The 7749-nt window shown below is 55.1% G+C and overlaps 1 protein-coding gene across 4 annotated transcripts in view; it reads left to right on the top strand.

The window, feature by feature from the left end:
- Positions 1 to 779: 779 nt before the first annotated feature.
- Positions 780 to 7749, top strand: part of CEMIP (cell migration inducing hyaluronidase 1) — a 139762-nt gene continuing 132792 nt past the window's right edge. For 3 of the 4 annotated variants that reach the window (XM_072737477.1, XM_072737474.1, XM_072737476.1), the window contains exon 1: positions 791 to 1014. The gene's annotated coding sequence lies outside the window, so the exon portion shown is untranslated. Of the gene's footprint in view, positions 1015 to 7749 lie in introns of all 4 variants that reach the window. The other variant, XM_026000261.2, reaches the window with a different exon arrangement.

Here is a 7749-nt window from a genome sequence, read left to right as displayed (position 1 = left end):
GACACACACAGAGAGAGAGAGAGAGAGAGAGAGAGAGAGGAAGAGGCAGGGACACAGGCAGAGGGAAGGGGAGAAGCAGGCTCCATGCAGAGGGCCTGATGTGGGACTCGATCCCAGGCCCCCAGGATCACATCCCGGGCCAAAGGCTGAGCCACCTGGGCTGCCCTTGCAGCCTCATTTCTATCCTCCAGTAAGTGAGGTGAGGAAGCCTCATAGAACCCATTTCCTTGATGAGAATAGTGCCACCCAGAGGGGCTTAAGACCTTTGTCTGGTGTGTCTGACTCTGGTTTCAGATGAAGTTCTCTTTGAACGCGTTGCTCTTGCAGGAACACTGGGTCCCGCGGACCAGGCTCTCTCCAAGGCCACACTTTTTTGATAAGTTAACAAAGAAAAGAAAGAAAAGAAAAAAAGATCCTGAGACTCGACAGCCCTGAACCCCACCCCGCGGCCACTCGGGCCGACGCAGGGCCTTCCCTCCACAGCCTGTGGCCGTGGGGCCCGGGGCCGGGGCCGGGGGCCGAGCCGGTCCGCGCCCCGGGCTCCAGCGCCCCCACCCGGCCGCCGCGGGGCTGTCCGCGGGCCCCGGCGCGGCGGGCTCGGGTCTGCGCCTCCCGGAGCGGCCGCCAGAGCCCGCCCGGGGCCGGCCGGGGCGCGGGCCCCAGCCCCACCTCGGCGAGGGGCGGTCGGCCGGGGGCGGGCGTCTGGGGCCCCGGGGAGGAGCCAGCCGGCCGGCGGCGCCGAGCCCGCCGCGCGCTATAAAAGCGGCCGCTGGGGCGCGGGCCCGGGGAGCGCGAGCGGAGCGCGAGCAGAGCGCGAGCAGAGCGCGGCGCCCGCGGGCCATCGGGGCGGAGCGGCCGCGCGCGGAGCCCCACTTTTTCAGACGCGTCCCCCGCCCGTGCCAGCCCGCGTCCTCGGAGCTCGCCACCTCGGGGCCCGTCGCCCTGCCACCGGCCCGGCCCGGCCGCGCACTCCTGCCCTTGGGGCGCGCCGCCGCCTCGGCCACCGACCGCGAGGTAAGCCAGTCCGTGCGCTCTGCTCTGCGGTCTGTCCGCCCGTCTGGGAGCCCGTCTGGGAGCCCGTCGAAGGGCGCACGCCCCTGTCCCTGCCCTCTGGGAGGTTTCTCCGAAGCCGTGTGATCCTTTGCAAGCAGCAGGTGCCCGGGGGCGCCAGCGTCCCAGGAGCAGGACCAGCGGTGCGTGTGTGTTGGGGGGGGGGGGGGGCTTGCTTTCCGCAGAGTCACCCCCCTTCTCAGGGGCAGAGGGAAGGGGTCTGGCGCCCCGGGAAAGGGCTTGCCGGCGCGGGAGCGCACAGAGGGCCAGCTCGCGGGTCCAGCCGGCGGGGAGCCGCGCGCATCGTGCACCCGCGGGTGTGCGCCTGGCAACAGGTCTGCGCCCTGCTACTCGGCCTCGGCAAGGTCTTCCTTCTGGGGTCCCCATCACCTCCCGCTGGCTCCCGCTGGCTCCCGCTGGCTCCGGCTGGCTCGCGCACTCTCCCCGGGTGGCGCTGGGCTCCCAGCGGCGTGGTGCCCCAGGGGGGGGGGGCGCGGGGGGTGCAATTAAATGTTAAAAGAGGTGACAGCCCCTGTTGACGTTTGGACTGAGACTGCCAGCCAGGCATTGCTGGGAGACGGTTCTCTGGTGCCTGGCAAGGGACCTCGGCTTCAGGAAGGGTTAAATTAGGTGAAAGGCAGGCGCCTGGCGAAGCGCAAGCCAGGGCTGTGGCTGGGTCTCCAGCTCGTCGCCCTGGGGACGAGGGCCAGAGACCTTCTGGAACGGCCCCGGCGGCGCGCATGTGCTCTTGAGAAAGGCGCCCAGGGCGCCCAGGTCCTCAGCCGCAGACGCAGCTCTCCGCGCCCGCCGCCGGTGCCCGCGGCTCGAACACCACCGCCGTCCCAGGCGCGCCTCCAGCAGCAGGCTTTGAGGTCCGGAGTCTCGCTCCGCAGAGCGCAGCCAGCGATGCCCACAGGTGAGAGCTCTCTTTTGAAACTACTCTTTTGATGTTTGAGCCAGTTCCTGGCTGCAGCCCCAGCCCCGGAGAGGGTGAGCCCGGGAGCGAGCGGCTCCATTCCGCGGTCTGGAGACGACGGGGCGCGCCCGGGGGCTGGAAGCCGGCGGCTCTGCGTGCCCAGGCGCGGCGCCACCATGGACAGCTCCCAGCCGCTTCCTCCGCTCCGGGTCCGCGGCCCTGGGTCTCGGGAAGTCGCCTGCTTCCCTCCCAGACGCCAGGTGTTGAGACACAGGGCAGCAGGACAGGGACAGCTAGTTTTTGAGAGCCCTCTGTCACCTGTCCCAAGGCCGCAGGAGGGCAAAGGGAGCCTGTGGTTGGTGACCGGGTCCTCGATGGGCCTGCAGCCGAGCCCCGTCCCGGACCTCTGGCATGGGGGGGTGGCGGGGAGGGGGTCTCCGGCTCTTCGGCAGCGCCCAGAGCCCCTTCAGAGGTGTTATTATAAATGTGTGACGCCTGAGCCTCCGATGAGGCAGTGAGGTCATGCCAGACCTAATTAGGGACTGCTCAGACTGCTCTCTCTACACAGCATGGGGCTGTGTTGCATTTTATTACATTATTTAGCAAATTTGGTATTGGGAAGAGATATTAGTGTCAGAGTCACAGAGACAGGACGGAGAAGCATCCAATAGAACAAGTTTCAGAGAATGTATTTGGATGCATTTGCTAAAAGCAGCTATGCTGTTTTCTGATCCTCATTGTTTTCTCCACATTGTTTTCTCCACGGTGTAAAACACTCTTCAAGAAGCTCCCAAAGGTTCCTCTTGAGTTCACTTGATGCATTTTAGAGTTGGTTGCTTGGAAACAGGGAGGGGAGAACCTGTAGGGGTTCACCTGTGCAAATTAGGCACCTCCTTTCTCTGCTAAGAAATGGCATGGAGTGGGGCTCTCCTTTTTGCCCTCTGCACCTATACAGAAGTGTGTATCTTCCTCTATCATAAAATTGTAAGGCATGTCCAAGGTCTGATTCTGTTGATGACTGATGGAGGTCCATGGAGAAGTAAAAAAAATCAAGCATCCTTTTTTTTTTTTTTCTTTTTGAGGAAGCATGTGTGATTTTTGTTGAAGGTACTTGAGCTCTGTGCCTGCTTCCTCATCTGTAACATGGGACCACACACTCTCCCTGGCAGAGTTGCCAACGAGAACTAAAGTGGCACAATGTAAACCACTTAGCCCCTCACAGAGCACAGAGAACACTCTTAAAATGGCAGTGATCACAGGTGTATTTCAAAGTTTCTTTTGCAGGACCTGCCCTCTGCTCTCTCCACTAACCAGCAATTGTTTGACAGGGACTCCGTTTCCCACTCTATGTTCATGTTGGAGAACTTGTGGATGAAAGAATTGAAGTTGATCACAATGCCAACAAAAATGTTGTTCAAGGATAAACAGAAGAACTTCAGTGAGACAAATCAGGCACCTGTTTTTCTCACCTCTACCACTTGGAAGAAAGACAAAGTAAGTCATTTTCAAAATATTGGCATAGCCCTCCAGATGAGAGGAATAATTCTTCCTGACACTTCTCTCAAAACAACCCAGGATTTCCAAAAGCCCTCCTTGTCTTGCTGCGGGGGCGGGGATGAATTTTCTCCGGTCTTGATGGGGAGTGGCCTCCATGGCCCCTGTTTCTGGATCACTGCAGGGTGGAGTGAGGGTTTGCTGCACTGGACAGCACCTTGTCTGGGAAGCTCATGTGGGGTCCTCCCCATGCAAAAGGCAGCACATCCCTTCATGGTGGAGCCCTGCTTGGCTGTGAGATCCTGCCTGGGACACAGGTCTGCCTGGAGCATTGGCTAGTTATTTGGTCCCAGCTGGATTTGAAGATACCCTCCAGCTCTGCATTTGGGATTCTGTCTGGTAAAAATCATGAATACCATGAAGTTTGGATAATGGAATTATAATGGGCCCAATCTCACAGTTAGAATTTTTTTCCCGAAAAAAGTATGTACGTGTGTGTGTGTGTGTGTGTGTGTGTATTTGCCAGTTTCGTATTCTAGTACTCTTAGATTTTTTTCATCTGTGAAAATCAGAAGTAGATCTCATCTGTAGATGAGATCAGAAGTAGATCTTAAGTCATCTTGGTAGATCAGAAGTCATCTTAGCTCCCTCCATCTGAAAGACATGGAGCTCACAGATGCGGTGCACAGATGCTGGGAGTCTTTCCATGAGTTTCGTCTGCCTGGTGGTGTGAATGGAGCAGGAGGCTGGGCTTCACCCTGAAGCTCACCCTGAAGCCCTGGCTCTCTTCTCTGGGCTTCCACAAAGGTTCCAGTATCCAGCACACAGAGCTTTCTGGTAGGAAGACAACTGAACCACAGAACCCCCTTGGAGTCAGGGCCAGTGAGGGGAGGAACTTGCCTCGGAGGTGGCAGGGGGCTCTCCACAGGCCCTGTGGCACTCTGGGTCTGAGCCTCTGGGGCAGGTCAGACAGCAAGAGTGGCCTTTGGGGAAGGCCAGCAAGACGAGCGGGGTGAGCTCAGTATTCTCAGCCTTCTCTGAACCCCGCTGCTTGAGTAGCCCCCTCCGTGGTATTGGCAGAGCAGCACATTGTAGAACGAATGCATTGGTAGTTACAGCCCCAGAGAAACACAAGTGTGTGGGTTGTGTTCCTAAGAGGAACAGAGTGATGTTTATGGGCTGCCCCCATGCCCGTGAACAGTCATCTGGCTCCACCTCTGTCTCCACATGATGGCAGATGCCCAGATATCCAATATCATCAGAGGAATGCTTCGGTCATGTTCCTGTGCTTGGTTTAGACTGTTGTGTGGAAGCAAGTAGGTTTCCTTGGAACCGTGATTAGGAAAGGAGCGCATATCCTGCCCTCTGATATCTGGTTAGCTTAGTAGGACTTAGGGGTGGTTAATAGGTACAGAGGGACACTTCTCAGTGCTGAGTCCTTTTTCTACCAGTTTCCCTGGGGCCCTAAGCCTCCTTCCCTGAGAGCTTGGCACATGGAAACCGTGTAGAATCAGGCAGGACCACAGCGGCTATGACAGTGAGCCGGATCAATGTCTGCTCCAATCCATGCCCTCGGGCCGGGGGGGGCGGGGGGTGCTGCTTGTTCTGAGACTCTGGTAGGCCTCCCTCTTCCCTTCCTCCCCACTGTCTGCTCTGGTGCCAGGCTTTGTTCAAACTCGGCTCCTCAGAAGGGAGGCTGAATGCAGAGAAATGTCATCAAATATACATTTGCCTTCTGCAGTTCCCTTCATGCAGGAAACACACTTCTCCGCTCACTGCCCTGCTCTCCTCACTCTGATGGTTTTGAGGGCTCTGTCGAGGCTCAACACAGGTCCTCCCTTCCCTCCCAGCCCCTGCAGGTGCATGAGCCCTGGAGAGCACAACAGCCTCCCCCAAGCACTCCCTGGGAGGAGGTCTCCTTCTCTCCAGCTCCAACAGTCTGGCTCCTCCTGCATTGGGAAACTGCTGAGGTGTTCTCTCTGAATCTTTGCAAGGGCAGCCACGGGACAGATTTAGATATAACTTGGTTTAAAGTGCTTTTACCAGACAACTGCTTTTGAAAACCCCAGGTGTTTCTCTCGGCCGTCTGTAGGAGAGCTTGGCCATTAGGCATTTTGTGTTATGGGGAAGGCACGTCTAGAAGCTGGTCCTTTGCCAGTGTAAAGTGGCCGGCCTCTCCTGTTCCTAGACATCTCGAGGGGGCAGGAGGGCTTTGAGCTTCCCCGGGAGCCAGTCATACTGTTTGATCTTGTCTGGGTTCAGGAGTTCCTGCTGTTGGCTGTAAGGCTTGGGCCCAAGACTGGGCAAAGCACAGTGGCCAGTGCCTCCTAGACTGGACTATGTAGAATTACTGGGGAGCATGTGAAGATGCAAACTCTGATTGGCTGCACTGGGGAGGGGCCCAAGAGTCTGCCTTCCTAACCAACTCCCAAGTGATGCCGTGGCCCACCAAGCTCCTTGGGAGGTGCCAGGGGTACATCATTGCCTTCCTATAATCCAGCTCAGCCCTTCTTGGTCTATGTTAAGTCAGTTTCTGGTGTCTGAATGCATGCAGTCCAGCTGGCCTGTGTCCTCCTAATGACCTTATAATGACCCCTCAAATTCTTGGAGGTAATTATTGTTGCTCCTAAACTGTCTTATCAGTAGACTAAATATCATGAACCCCTTTGAGTTCCCCTTTTCCCTGTCATAATAAATTTTCCAGCTCTCTGAACCGAGTTACTTTTAAGTGCAAGACCATTGTGCAAATGGCAATTTATCTTTGCCTGGCAGAGGCATCTGAATGTAATTTTGCTGGTATTAAGAGATCACTTGGGGAGTCTCATCTCACTCTGGTTCCAGACACAGAGAATGCATGTTTACATTTAGACAACTTTACTTGCCTCTAAAAATCACAACTTTTTTTTGAACCTAAAAATGAAATTTAAACCTCCGTTCTCTTGCTCAGCCCCCCTCCCTGTGACATTCCTGCAGGATGAGCATGCATGATGGTCAGCCCAGAACGTAGGTGTGCGATCGCGTCCTGTCATCCACTGCCGCATCTGGAGGCAGAAAAAGAAATTGAGTACAAAATGTTGATCATCTTCTACATGGAGGTCTTGTGTTAGCCATGGGGGGAGGCAGGATTAAATAAATGGTCCCTGGCATTCAGAGCTAACAACAGTCTGGCTGGGAGAACAGCCGCCTAGGTCAGAAGCTGCCATATGGTGTGATGAGGGCTGAGACACGTTGGTCAGGAGGATGGGTGGGCCGGGGACCTGCTGGGGACAAGGGAAGCCAGAGGACTTCCCCAAGAAGGGGAGCATACAGTGCTTCTGGCAGGATTAGCAGGGGTTCATAGGGATTTTCCCATGAGGCAACGTGGGATTTGGGGAGCGGAATTCAGAAGGTGTTCCACACAGAGAAAAGGCCTCAGGGAAAGATCCAGAAGCCCAGGCAGGCTTAAACCTCTTATGTCCCACAACCTCTCATGTTCAGGAAGCTCCTTACCTGTCCCAGGTGCATAAGTGCCCTTACCCACCCAGACCTTGAACCATACCAGGCAGAAGAGAGAGTCCTTCTGAGCACCTGGTGTCTTTAGTTTCATAGACTGTGGTTTTCAACTACTATAACCATAATTTTTTTTCCCAACAAAGTCTTACTACATCTCATTTACAAACCAGATAAAAAGTGGCTGTGGCTGGGAGGACGTTTTTATCTCGAGGTCCCCCAGGAGTTCCACAGAGCTCTGCGGGTTCCAAGGAGCACCGTTTGAAAACCTCTGCCTTGGATCATTTCATTTTGCTTTCGGCATTCATATTACTAGTGCCAGCTTTGTATTATTGTGGCTTGTCTTGCTATGTCTTAAGATTCTGGATGTCTTGCTGGGCTTGGTGTCAACAGTTTTTAATAAGATGATGCCAGAAGTATGCTTTGTGTGATTGTCTCACAAACATGAGGTGTGTGGGTTACTGGTGACAAGTGTATGTGACAGATACTGGCTCAGAAGACTCAAGCTGTAGCTGACCAGCACAGGAGACAAAGAGAGGTGTGAACTTCTTGCAAAAAAATGGGCTTTTTATTTCCAACCTCGTCCATCAATCTATGCACCCAAGATTCTTCAGATTCTATAGAAGCTGGCAAGAAGGAAAAATAGCTTATTTTGAGGTATAAGACTCGATAAATTATTTACAGGATCTTGCATCCTTTTTCACTGATGTAAAGGAGACAAATTTGAATGTGGGAGGTTTTTGAAAGTAGAGTTTGAACGGGGACTGTAAGTCGAAAGTATAAAAACAGAGAAGCTCTGC

This window comes from Vulpes vulpes, chromosome 14 (genome assembly GCF_048418805.1).
Source record: "Vulpes vulpes isolate BD-2025 chromosome 14, VulVul3, whole genome shotgun sequence".
Taxonomy (NCBI): Eukaryota; Metazoa; Chordata; class Mammalia; order Carnivora; family Canidae; genus Vulpes; species Vulpes vulpes.
This window is presented reverse-complemented; position numbering and strand designations above follow the sequence as displayed.